The sequence below is a fragment of the Cyrtonyx montezumae genome, unplaced genomic scaffold (genome assembly GCF_038088225.1).
Source record: "Cyrtonyx montezumae isolate F1298 unplaced genomic scaffold, pur_monq_1.0 scaffold_17, whole genome shotgun sequence".
In the NCBI taxonomy this organism is placed as follows: domain Eukaryota; kingdom Metazoa; phylum Chordata; class Aves; order Galliformes; family Odontophoridae; genus Cyrtonyx; species Cyrtonyx montezumae.
The window spans coordinates 4,161,960-4,176,354 of NW_027071903.1; positions in this window are offsets into that span (position 1 = coordinate 4,161,960).

Below are 14,395 nucleotides of genomic sequence, written 5' to 3' on the forward strand. Positions count from 1 at the left end.
ATCAGCAAGAGTACGAATGGCCTGCCTTGAAGGCAATTCCTATTTTCTGTCTTGTTTCGGTATGCAATGAACACTGAATACAGAAGGAATGCACTTTCTGCAAAGGCACAATTTTACTATTCTCTAATCTCTTCAACAAGATGAGGAGTAGCCCATAATGCACCAACTTTTCAGTATCAGCTTTGTTTCTGATTTTAGCTGCCTATCCCAGTTATGTTAATTACTCCAGAGTGAAGAGTTGCCACCTGTTACCAGACATTAAGCACAGAGCCCACATATGATTCTCAAATACCCTCTTGAGTTCTTGAACTCTTTGAAATTTTATGGTGTCCTCTTTATATGGAAAATAAGAATCATAGAATAACTTATAGCGTTGTTTTTGCTCAAGCAAAAATATTTTAAAAGCATAAGTTGTTTGAAGATAAAACCCCTACTTGATATCAGAATAACTTATGTACTGTGAACATTCCTGCTCTAATCAGTAAGCACATCAGAAACCAACAGCGGAGCATAGGAAAATGTTTTATCCAAGAGATGAAAATGTCTTAGGGCAGCTCAAGACTGCAGAATAAATCTTCCAACAAACTAAGGACCTCCATAAATCTTAGCAGATTTTGCTTACTTGTTTGGGAAACATCTGTTGATACTGCCACAAGCGGCAAGTATGGGATTGGGTACACGTGTGCTTCTTGTAAAGGAGAACTGCAAATGAGATTGTGTATATTTATATTTCCAAAAGCATATCCCACATGAAACAACAAATCAAAACAAATTAATGTGCCTGAACATGTTTCTCTGCTAAAGAAGGAATTCCATGACAGCTGTTAATTGTTTTGCTTAACGTACCAGTAGCAAAAGAGGGACTGTGCTAAGAACATGAAGGCTGACAGTGACCTTAACACTGCCCTCTCAAAACAAACAGGGAATTGACCCTGCTGTGGCAGTTGAACCATATGCTGTGTTACTACTACCTATGACAGAACAACTCATAGCTAAAGAGAAGATATCAGTCAACAGAACTGAATCTGCAGCATTTCTCTTAAACACAATTCTTAGTGTGGCTCTTGGAATATAAAATCTAGCTACAGCACAATACTCCGGATGAGGCAGAGTAGAAAGAGAGAATCACCTCCCTTCCCCTGCTTGGAAGTTGATCACAAAACATCAAACTAGACACTAATTTCAAAATGTCTGCAAGTTTGACATGAAATCCTGGGTTACATTATTTAGAGTACACACTTACAAGAGTGGTTTGTTTTGTTTTTAATTTCAGTAACTGAGATCCATGAAACTGCTACTGTCAGAATGACCATTAGTAACTCCCTCTTCAAGTAGAGAACTGGGCTTTTCAGCTGCTTGGAGTAGCCACAGTTCTGGCAGTGAATGATGATCAGGGCAGATGTTTAATGCATCTGTCCCAAGGAAGAGCCAAGACAGTGAGATTATAACTTTTAAGAATGATGCCAAGTAACTTATTTATACACTTCCTACATCTATCACTTTCACTTATGGTGGGATAGCTTTTCATTTTTCTGAAACACACTGCAGAAAAGAAAAAAAAATCACACAGAAGGTGAATCGAAAGATGCAGAGTAATACCAAAGAGATAAAGTGAAATAAAACAACAGCTTTAACACTTCCAGAGAACAAAGAGCTGAAGCACTGACTAGATTGGGTTACCGAGAGATGTCACTGTCCAAGTTAATTACACTTTTGCATCAGCTTTGCAGCAGGATAACAAAGTCCTGGTTATGTTTATGCATCACGACTCTAAGACTTGAAACAAGTAAAAAGATGAAGGAAATCACCAGCTCTGACATTTTTTTTTCTTGCCACTAATGCAAGAGAAAAAATAAGATGCTTATGTGGTGTGACTGGCATATGACTTAGACTTTAAGGGAGCATAAGAATTTATCCTTGTTTATAGCAAAACAGAAAAATAAGGATCTGTTTTCTGAAAGCAGAACTTTCATTATTGAACACTGCTTTCCAGATACTTGAAGCATTTATTTATATTTTAGGATTGTGGAGAAGGGGAAAAAAAAGATTTAATAAAGTACTTGAAGAAAATAAGACAGAAGACACATAAATACTGAGAGCCAAAATTTAACAGAACCAGTATTACACCACACATATGGAGGACACAAGTTGTTCAAAAGCAGTCACTGTCTAATTCAGCAGTTATGCTCTTATTCCTCATATGCTCAAAGCACAGAGGTATGGGAGCCTGCTTCTAGACACTTCCATGAAAATCAAGATACTGACTCTTATGACAAAAAAAGGTCCCATTACAATTCACCAATCCAAATTCAATTTCAGTCAAGCATTACGATTTGTCTTCCCAGAAAGACGTCATTTTGTATTTCCACTTTTGTCCTAAGCCCTTTCTGTAGCAGGTCTGCTTTCAAACAGCTGCTGAACTTCACTGCAAAATTGCCTCTATTGATTAGGACATGAGCACAAATGAATTAAGAATAGAAGAGGTGCTTTAAAGTTGGAGATGGTAAGCTTATTAACTGTTATTACAGGCAGAGATATTACACTGCAAAGTATTTATTTCTGTCAGAATGTTGCTAGCAGAGTTCTAAGCCAAGTAAACAAATATAGCCAGGCATTCTTAGGTCTTTCTCTAAGAAATGGAGGAAGACAAGTACATAAGAGCTCTGCTGATTAGAGAGCACTGCCCGTGTGTGCACGTGCTCTCGCTGTCGGGATAGAAGGGAGGATGGATGTGCAGCAGAGCCCATGTTACTGCTCTGAGAAAGGCTCAAACTCTGCCCCACACTGTTCCAGCACAGAAAGAATGGCAGCTTCAAAGATTCCAAGGGTACGCAGTGTGAATATTTAAATATTACAGAATTTATGAGAATATTACTAATTGTTCTCTGCCACTTGGATACGTTGTTAAAAAATAAACATGTATACATTCCATTCTCCCTTCTATAAATACAAACAGTGGACTGTGTTTCCACCAGAAAGCAGGCTTTTCTGCAGCAAGCCACCACTGCTGTGGTATCAGTTATTTATATTTGCATGACAAACAGTTACTGGCTCTTTGCCTAAAGCGTTGGTGTTCGAACATTTGGTCCAAACAGCGCGTCTGCCAGCTAAGAACTGCACTGAATCTGTCAGAAAGCGTTAGTTAAGTGTGTCACCCGTGACAGCCTGCATGTGTATAACTTGCAGTTAAGCGCAAGTTAGTGACCACAATGCATTCCATACCAGGGTTGCATACACTTCCCACGCAAACATAAATAGTGATTGCAGCTTTAGAGCCATTCCTATTTTCTGACTGAGGCTGTTGCACTCCCACTACTTAAAAAATTGTCAGCTTCATGCATGCAATAGAAGTGGGCCAAGCCAGCCTCTACATTCAAGAAAAAATAAATAAATAGACAAACACGCACACATAGAACCAAAAATTAAAAAAAAAAAAAAAGGAAAAAAAATGCACACTTCTATCCTCGGGACTCAAAATCTTATGCATCCACTAGGATATTAAATACCATAAGCAAGCTCTCAAGCCACTTCACTGTTAAGATGCTACCATGCTCACAACCTGCTACCACAGGGCACTTCTTACCCCATCGATATGCAAAGTGAGCAGCTTGGGCAATCAAGTCCTACAATCAATACAATGAGCCACCAGAGCTCTCACCAGTCACTATTTTGCATCTCTTTAGCTGCACAACGCCAGATGTGCTCAGCTCCACTTTGCCCTGTGATTGCAATGGTAACTCAGAGGCAGAGGCTCCCAGCAGGGGCTGTTCTAGGAAGTCAGTTCTCTGTTCCACACATGCTTCAATCCCACTCCCTTTGAACTCAGTAGGAGCTGGTTTCAAAGAAAAGAGGAGCAAACCCAAAGGTACCCACACACTACGGGCAGTATCAGGCAAGGACTATTCCACTGGGATTTCATCGCTATTAAGGAAAACTTATTTTTGGTGCACAGAAATCTATTCTTTGCAAAGCAAGCAGAATGAATTGTAATAATTGAAAACAGCATGAGCACTCACTGTTAATTTTGGAGAAGGGATCTTGAAAACCAAACGGTTAACCATCAGATGCAAAGATAAAGAACTTAGCAGCCATTTATATAAATACCAACTGAATGTAATATGAATTTAACTGAACAGCAGATGGAAAGGAAAAGAGTTGTCTGTGCTTCTGACGAACCGCTTACCGTAAATGAAGTCAGCAGGGTATCTACTGAGTGACACTGTACTTAGATAATAAATACACCTCCCCTGGCAAACTGGGGACATGAAAATGTAAAACTGTTTTTGAGAGCTTAAAACATGTATGGAATATTCAATCTTTATTTGTTCCGGTCTCTGTATTACAATGAAGTAAATGAAAAAAAAAAAAAAAAACAGAAAAAACAACGCCCTGTATTTGTGTCTCTCCACTACATTATGAACACATTCTTTGAATTTTTATCCCTCAACCTAAATCAAAACCAACTGTATTCTGCTCTTTTATTAACCTGTTTCCTTCTGGGATACTGAGCCTTTAAGTCAACAAAAACAAGTCTGTCCATATCAAAATGGAGAACATAACTTTGTTTAGAGTTTTCTAAAACATTATTTCCACGTTAGATACGATGACTATTACTGTGAACTGTTTCAAGAGCAGTCATTTAAGACAAAACAATGTCTGTATATACTTTACGCTAATTTTCAACATAAGTATGCTTAAGCATGGGAATTAACCTGCTGAACAGTTCTTAATTACACCCACTGGAGGATAAGGGCAATCAGGACCAGCTCGCCAGACCTGCTGCACTCAGGGCCAGCAGCAGTGCTGCAGATCTCGATGGGGCCCGACCACACCAGCGGCTGCATCGAGAAGCAGAGCTAGCTCTGCGGGCTGTCAGCCCCAGCACAGACTGCTCTGTCAAGGGGACAAGGACCCAAGTTTTCTTTCAGACCCAGATATGGCAGGCAGAAAGCCATTGCTGAGTTTCTAGTGACTGTTCCTGCCTTCTCCTCACAAAGCTAGTTTTGTCAGTGCCATTCGTACCTTCTTTCAGTCAGAATGAGCAGGAACGTTTCAGACAATTTCTGTAGTGAATCTCTTTGAATCCAGCTTTCTGACTGAAATGGGTCAGAAAGCCTTCAAAAGAGCAATTGCGCTGGTAGGGGAGAAGACCCTACAGGGCGAGCAGCAGGGAGCAGGCATCGCTTACAGATGATAATTGCTTCCATAGGCAAAACAAGATGCAGAAGAGGACATCTGTCGCTAGTCTGTGACTGTTTATGAGCTCCGAGTGAAGCACACACACTGCTGACTGAAGGCTGTGATTGCCGTGGTCCCGCACTGCAGCCAAAACAGCAAGGCAAGCATGTGACACACAGCGTCCCTTCCTGTCACACACCCACCTGAAACTATTTATTTTTCTCCAAGTCTGCCAGTGTGGATATCAGACTGCAGCAAGCCCATGATGAAGAACTGTTAAATATCTTATCGATCGCTTTGCCCATACTTAAATGATTTTATTTTCCATATAATTTTGCAGCACTTCTCTGAGAATTGTACAGGAAGACCAAACTAGTCCGCATTCAAATGTTAGGTAGATATTGAAAAAGAAAGCTTTTTTTTTTTTTTCTTTTTCTATTTCCCATTGTTTTATTTGTAAGGCATTTTTCAATAATAAGAAAATATTACGACTATCAGCAATAAAACTCCTTTTTCGTATCTGAGATTTCCAAGCTGTTTGAAAATGCATCATGCTCTGTGTCACACTAGTAAAATTACACTTTGCCTCTCAAACTAAGAAGTATTTCCATTAAACAGCATTCTCAGAGAAATGTTTTCTCAATCGTGAATGCTTTGATTGACAAGGATTAAATTACTGCTGAGACATTCGTTATTTATGGCTTTTAACACCTGTTAGGTGTAAAATTCACCCTTTCACGTCTCTGCTGTGCAAGGTATTTGCTCCCACGTCGTTGTTTTGTGTTTTACACCAGTAATGACATTTCAACACACAGTGAAAAAAAAAAGTTGCCTTGTTGAATATAATGCTGAGGTGTTCTCTCCAAATTTGTATTTAATATTTCCAGACACATTTTTTTTCTCCAGAATAGAGTCAAAGAAATTCAAAAGAAAACTGGAGCATTTCTTGTTGTCCCCTGCAGTCTGACAAGAAGAAACAAAGATTTTCCTGGTGCCTATAGTCACTGCTCTATTTTAATAGGAATGGCAAGGAGAAATGGACAAAATGCATAAATACCTTGAAATAGTCAAGAAAGGATTCCCTTAAGCACTATGGTAAACAAGCAAAAAGTGACTTTGAATAGCTATGAAAATATAGCTTATAATTAAAGTGTACAGTCATCATTAGAATTTCCTTATACTAAGGAAAATCATCACACTGCTGCAGTAGTACATGGATAAAAACCACTGAGACTATCAGACCATCACAATGTATTTGTACAAGAAGTATTCAGATGTTTTAATAAGGTCCTGTGCAATAATAACTTCAGTGTTCCGAAATTATAGAATCAATTTACACTCCTTTATAAAACTTAAATTTATTAGCATCTAATAATAAATTAACAGTAACAATTGATATAAATTGCACTGTGAGATTTACTTCGGTTATGTTAACTGTTCGTGGTGGTATAAACCAAACATCCATCCTATTACAGACTGAAGGGCAATGTGTTTGTAACGTGGGGAATACTCAAAGGCAGAGGGTAGTAACCCTGTTTGTCTCCTGAACCGGTGGATAATTACTACAGAAATAGTTACATTTATCTTGACAAAAGCAGTGCAATGCAGCACTGTAGCAATGTGCTTTCTTGAAAGATCTTTTAATTAAATAATTGTAAAGGAATAAACAACCTCTAAACAAGCACAATCATCAGAGTTTGACTCACTTAAAAGTAGCAGAAGATGGCTGAAGCATTAACTGAGACCTCAGGAGGAGAAGCTGGTCACACTGATGTCCCCCAGGGGGTCTTTCTTGGAACTGGTGCTCTTCCACAGATTTATCAGTGATGTAGTGGGACAAAGTGTATTCTTAGCAAGCTTGCTGATGACACCAGGCTGAGTGGCGCAGAAGGAAGGGATGTTATCCAGAGGAACCTGTCCAGGCTGAATGTGAACTTAATGAAGCCCAGCATGGACAAGTGCAAGGTGTTGTGCTTATGTGAGTGCATTCCCAGATATGCCCACAGTGAGAGAAGAACTTGAGAGCAGCTCTGCGGACAAGCTTTTGGGGGTTGAAGTAGATCAAAAAGATGGACATTAGTCAGCAAGGTGCACTTGCAGTCCAGAAGAACAACTGTATCCTGGGCTGCAACAAGAAAGTTGTCCAGCAAGGGGAGGGAGGGGACTGTCTTCCTCTACTCTAATTGTGAGGCCAATTTTGGAGTACTGTGTACAGGTCTGGGGTTCTCAGCACAAGAATGATGCAGAGTTGCTGGAAAGAGACCAGAGGTGGGCTACAAAGATGATCACAGAGCTGGAGCACCCCTCTAACAAAGACAGATTGAGGGAGCTAGGCTTGTTGAGCCTGGAGAAAAAAAAGGCTCTGAGGTGATCTCATTGCAGCCTTCCAGTACTTGAAGGGAGTTTATGAGCAGGAAAAGGACCAACTTTTTACATGTTCTCATAGTGATAGGACCAGGGAGAGTGGCTTCAAACTAAAAGAGGGGAGATTTAGACTAGATGTAAGGTAGATTTTATTTTACTCAGCCTCATCTGGTGATGAGGCACCAGACGAGGTTCCCCAGTAAAGCTGTGGGTGCCCCATCTCAAGGCTCTGGGCAGCCTGATCTACAGATTGGTGACCCTATCCACAGCAGAGGAGATGGCATGAGGTGATTTTTGCAGACTGTTCTGACCTAAGATTTCCAGCGATTCTATGACTCAATGAGTTTGGCTGGTCAGAATAAATCCCAGAGGCTTGTCGGAAGCACAGAACTGTATGACTCTAAATCTATTCATGCTCCTAAAATCATTTAGCTCACATTGAACATGTTCTGAGACTCAATACAATATGTATTTGTGTATTTGATCCCATTTTAAACCAAAGTAAATTGCACAGAAGTTTCCAAATGTTTTTAGAAGACAACGCAATCAAAATACAATAAAGAACAAGAATCCTTAGGAAGAGAAATCCTCAGAAAACTGAATGCCTTGTTGAATCATGTCAGGTGATTTGGAGTCCAGAGGGTCTGGATGGACAGACACCTAAAAGGAGGTTTTTCATGTCATTCCAACCAGTCCTAAGCAGCTCCTCCACCAGTACATGCAATTTATTAACTCATCCTCATAAAATTCCTACCGCTACTTCTTTAAATCTATTTGGGAGTACACTCTGAATTTTCACACTTGCAAAACATCTACTAGAAGCACCAAATGTGCCTTTCTAAATCTCAGCAGACAGGAGACTATACAGATTCAAAATGAGATATACCCATCAGAAGCAAGATCTAAGTTGAATTTACATGCTTAAATTCATAACAGTGGAGCTTAAAGTTATCATCTACTCCCTACAAACACAAACATTTTCTCCAGTAACATTTCAGGTGTTACAGGCATGCTTCTGCACATGCCCAGAAGGACAGCAGTCTTATCAGAACTCAGCAGGTTGGTACCATCTCATACAAACTGCCTGCACAATATTAAGCTTAGGTGCTTTCCTGCTATGCTCCCCAAAGGGAACATTTGGAAAGGTACGACAGCATGAAACACTGTGCCAGATGCTACTTTCTGTGCTGCACCCCACACTTATCCATGAGCTGGTGAGAACAGAACACAGCAAAGCTAGAACAAACACACCCTTTGGTTTGCTGCCCTTGGCAGCATGTTTTCAATATTATTAAAACTAGAGAAATAGGTTCACCTCCTCCTTAAAATTCTCCAGTGAGTTTGTCTCATATTCTTCTTTTGGTTCAATTACATGGTATATAAATACACTTTCCATGCTACTGTGGAACTGTACCGCTCTCTTAACTCCTCCTTTCCATTCAGCCTCTCTCCTGCCCTCAGTCTTCAATGAGACATGCTGGAATGTGTCTGATCCATTAAAGAAATAGATTAGAATAACTCTTCAATTGTTTGGGGGTGGGTATTGGCTCATTTGTGGCTAGATAGGTTAGCTAAATGGCCTCAACAAGTGTTCAGCAAAGCACCAGACTTCCCACTGGCACAAGAGAGAGCACAGCTAGGTGCAGAACTGCTATGTGGAAGTACACAGTGCCCCATCTTGGAAGATGCAGAGTGATGGAAAGAAGATCACATCTGTTTTTAAGAAAAGTATTTTGGACCTATCACAATTACTAGGAACTGTGGTGTGGAAGCTTTCTACCCCAAAGTCAGGTGACAAACTCCTTAAAGAGCTATGACATAAGCTGAGAAATAATATTTTGATAGGTCTATTAATTATGATATCAAATGTGCTGTATTAAGTTCTTTTTTATGCTCTTCTTAAGCTTCTAGTACCAGCTTCACAGGTTTCTTCCTTATCTGAGTACCCTGTGGATATTTGAGATCCAAACTCGGCTAATCAAATCAATGTTTATAAATAATGTTGACTAAGTCTGTCATATGTGGACTGTTAAATGCAAAATCAGATAAAAAATGTAAAAAAGAATAATTAGTTCTGTTGTTTGTTTTTTTTTTCTGTGATGAAAGACTTTATCAAGCAAAGATCAGAAACAGTTACCTATTTCTTTTCTTAATATTACTTGGTAAAAATAAAAGGAAGTGTTCTGACATATTTTCAAAAAAAATGAAAATAGGAAATAATACTGTTAATGAAAACACCTAAACAGCCTAAGGTGTTTGACCTTTCACAAAACTCACTATAAATAACTTCCAGTAGTGTGACTTATACTCTGCAACTGCAACAGATTGATAAGGAACAATGGCAATGGGAAGGGAGGAAAACAGATTATGAAATGCTATCCTCTATTTCAGATATTATAATGTAAAACATTCCTGTTAATACACTGCAAATACCAAGGTTATGTGGTTGAATTTGGTGCTGTGATGAACTGCTGAAAAGGATATCAGAAATGTGCCAGGATAAACAGGGAGGAACAAAAATACAAAACAACAAACCCACACACTGATTTCTATAAGAGTTCAATTTGTTTTGAAATAACTTGTTTCTTCTAATCACTTCCTAAGTAATCTGTAACTCTGTGTTATGTCATATTCAGCATTATCTTAAGTAATACAATGCTCAGCCTAATGAGAGACAGGGAGATTTGGCATGAAGGGACACAATAAAGCAAAAGATAGGGTAGAATAACGTTTTAAGAGAGTTGCACTCTCCCAAAACACACTATTCCATATTGCTATGAAGCAATCTTTTTACATAGTAAATCCTTCTTTAGAATGAATTTATTTCCACTGTCTGGGAAAAAGAAGACATAATTCATAATACCACATCCAATCTACTGAGAGGGTTTTTATTTCTTAAAGGCAAAAATTTCCTCCCTCTTTAGTGCAAAAATAAAGTGAAAAATATGTTATAGACAAAGTCAAAACAGTAGCTAGATTAAGCCCTTTCAAAGGTCTTTCATTACCACAAAATTTCTCCAAAAATTAATGCATCAAAATTAAACAGGTAGGAGGTGTTTTTTCATGTGTTTTTTCTTTTGCTTTAATATTTACCAAGTTACTTGCCTACTTGTTTGTGAAATCAATTGACACTATGTAGTAATCTTAACAACAAATATATTTATTAGCCTATAATCATTAATGGAAAGCCTTGAGGTGCATGGTTTTTAATCCCTTCAACACAAAATGTTTCCCATGCAGTTGCATATGAAGATTAACATCCTAACAGAGAATTGTATCCAAATATTAATTTCTTGTAAAAGGGAACACTAACATAAGTCATCAGTATCTGCTAAAATATTAATAGTGTTAAAACAACACTAGTTCTTTATTTATAAATGTGAACTACTGACAGTGAACTACTTTGGACCTCACAAGCCTCATTTCATACAGGAGATTATCCAATTTTTTCATTCTGGAGTACATTTGAATACAATTTTTGGTACATTTTGTTTGGGAAAGTGAGAGTTTACTACTTCAAATAGCTTCATCTGAAATATTTCACAGCTAATGTTAATTCTCTCCTACAACATAAGCATAATCATGTTATTAAATTAATATTTAATTATAAAATATAAATCTGTAATGCAAAGGGTAAAAATGAACTACCGAATTATAATTAAATATTTATCATTTGAACAAATGAGGGATAATATGTGACCAAAACACTGGGAAGAAACTTGTCTAAAACCAATTCTTGTCAATTACCATCAATCCATTTCCTTCTCTTTTACACTCATCTTCTGGGTGAGAATAAACATGTCGGGGTTTTTTTTAGTAATTATTTACTTTATAACTGCTCATTAAGAAATCTACAATTTACAAATGGTTTATTTTCCTATCCAGATTTTATGAATTGTTAAAAACTAGGGACTGAAACATTTCTGAGCATTCCACACTCAGGTAACACTTCCAAAAACATTTGGCTTCAGCCTAACCCACTTCTTATATTCCTCTCACATGGTGAAAAACAGTGCTGCACAGATCTTCACAGCTGCACTGACAGAAACTTCTCTCTTCCTGAACCTCAGATACCAGGCACAAGTACATCCATTTCCGTATGCAAAACACTTCTTTTGACCTACAGATATGGGCTCCAGGGTCAGCTGTGCTGCAACTCTGCACCACACAGAGGGAAAAAACATCGGGGTTTTCACACAGAAGGTTTCTTTCAGAAGCTGCTATTTTTGGAAACTGAGACAAAAGCAGACAGCAAGGAAGCGAGAACATTACTTCTTTGATAAAACAGCTACCCTTGAAACTTACACTGGATGATCTCCTAAGGGAAACTGATCCTTACAGTATGACATCCACACGTTAATCACAAGCACTATCCTCACTCATGGTAGGAAAATAAAATTGCTATGGAAATAAAATCAGCTCTCACAGTGGGTGAATTTATCACACATCTAATCCACGACCCAAGGGATAAAACAAAAAGCATTTTACCCAGCTGCCATACCCATAGCAGCAAAGCTGCATCTGAAGCTGACCATTGCTACAGAGAACAAGTGGGGAACGTGATAGGTTGTTTTTACCGCCTGTCTACACTGAACCCTTGTGGCAAAGGTAGGTAGGTATCTCCAGCAAGTTCCAACCGCAAAGCCTGCCATTAAATGCAGACTCAGGCAAACTTGCTTTGCATGTTCACACCTTCCTTTTATCAGCACCCAATCAAATTTACTTGGGAAAATCCAGAAAATGACTAAAATAGCTGTGTTTTTATCTCTACAAAATGCTATAAAGCTAAACTCTTGGAGTTTACATTTCCAAACTAAGAATTTTTGCATTCCTGTAAGATATTCCTGTATGCTTGGAAGGGGTGTAAATGAACGCACAAAGGCTCAGAAGAGACAGAAAACACAAGTTCAGGAGAAAGAAGAGCTGCACTTGGGAAAGGTAAACTTCTTCAGAGAACTCTCCACAGCAGGTCATTATCAATAGGATCTAATGCAGCTTTCTAGGAAAATCAATTACTAAGTAAACTGATTAAGGAACAAGTTATTCAATATTAAATCAATATTAAAAAATATGAAAACAAAACAAACCATAGGCTGGATACAGTTGTTCTGCTTTTTACTTATATGAATGAACAAGATAGGAAACTTCAAGCCAATAAGGAAGATAAAGAGGTAAGCAAGAGTGTGTTTTCTTGAAATGAAATGTAAGAGAGCCACGTAAATTGTAAAAGGAGAACCTAGTCTGGGCTAATTGCAAATCATAGATTGTCAAAGAAGCAATTGATTTGACTGTGCTAGAGGGTTCCTCTATACAGGAATATAGAAAAAATTCTGAATGGAAATAATTGAACATCTATCTAGAGATTCTTAGAAATAACACTTTCTTAGCTTCTTTAAGTTCAAGCATTGCTACATAGAAGATAAAGCAGCTAACACTATAGATTCATACCCTCTCATTAACGTCATTAGTGAAATACAACAGCCTGCTACAGCAAATCAAGTGTTAAGTTTTAAATATATTTCTGAAATAACTTGAAGATCAAAAGGAACTAAAACTTTACTGGCACAATTTTTGTTTTGCCATTTAAATAATTAGTTGAGAGAAAACCCGATGAGAGTACAAAACCTAAAGGTCTGTACTCTCTAAAGGATAGACAGTGGTAGAATCCAGGTCCCTGTTCAATAAGCTTTCAGTATGGCATTTTGTTCAAAGTGTGCAATTCTCAATGACAGGGTTTTTTGTTTGTTTGTTTGTTTTGTAAGATATTAATATTGTTACAGTATCTGTAGGGAAATGACTGCAAGAAAAGATAAAATAATGTCTTTACATTTATTACTGTTCCTTCAGGCACAAAATCAATCACAAAGACCAGTAGCTGTAGCCTTTTTAATGTTCATTATTTATACGCACCTGTACAGTAGCCCCAAATTATCAATTAATTATTTGGTTTTGTTTTTAAATCTATTCACCCCAATCTTGTTCTCACAAGCTCAATACATGCCCAGAACAAAGATAAACACATGGCCCTATGAAAAAGCTATTTCCATTAATAACAAGATCACTTTCACTGACATTAAATATCTTGCAAGGATGGTAGGAAGAGGTTACATATTCCATTTGACAATTTGACATTGTTAGAAAATGCAGAAAATTTGCCAGCTGCAAAAACTCTTTGTGTCTGAAACAGAACTTTCCTCCTCTTGTCATTTGGAACAGCTTTAAAATCTTTTTTGAGAAAATACAAGTTTTGGGGTTTGTTTCATCCTTTTTTTTTTTTTTATTGTTATTGAGAGGGAAGAAATTAAGGACAATTATGCTCAAACAGAACTTGAATAATAAATAATTTCACTCATGCAGGAAAAAGAAACACAGAAGTAGCAAAGCTTATACTCAAAAACTTTCTGCAGATTATATGAAAATATTAAAATAGGCATACAACAGCAAGCAACGCCACTATGGTCATTAAAGCAGATAAAAATGGAAGATGTTTAACAAGCATTTAACTTCAGAGATTCACGATATGTTGATTGTGTTTAACTAGGGAAAAGGGATGATACATCACACTTCTGGTATGTTTTGGTGGTATGATATGGGATTTCAAGAAAGACCACAGTGTCAGTGACTATATAATGTCATGGCCTTGCTCTGCTTCTATTTAAATACATGGCTAACTATAAACTCTCATGTTGCCTAGTTGAACAGAATTAGTCATTTATTCAATTCAGATTCATTCGTATGCTGAAACACTAATAGGGCACTATAGACCTTCTGATGACAGCAGTACAAACTCTTAAAGAAAACTTGTTTCCCATCGATATGAGACAAGAATACAGAATTTAATGCCTACTGCAAG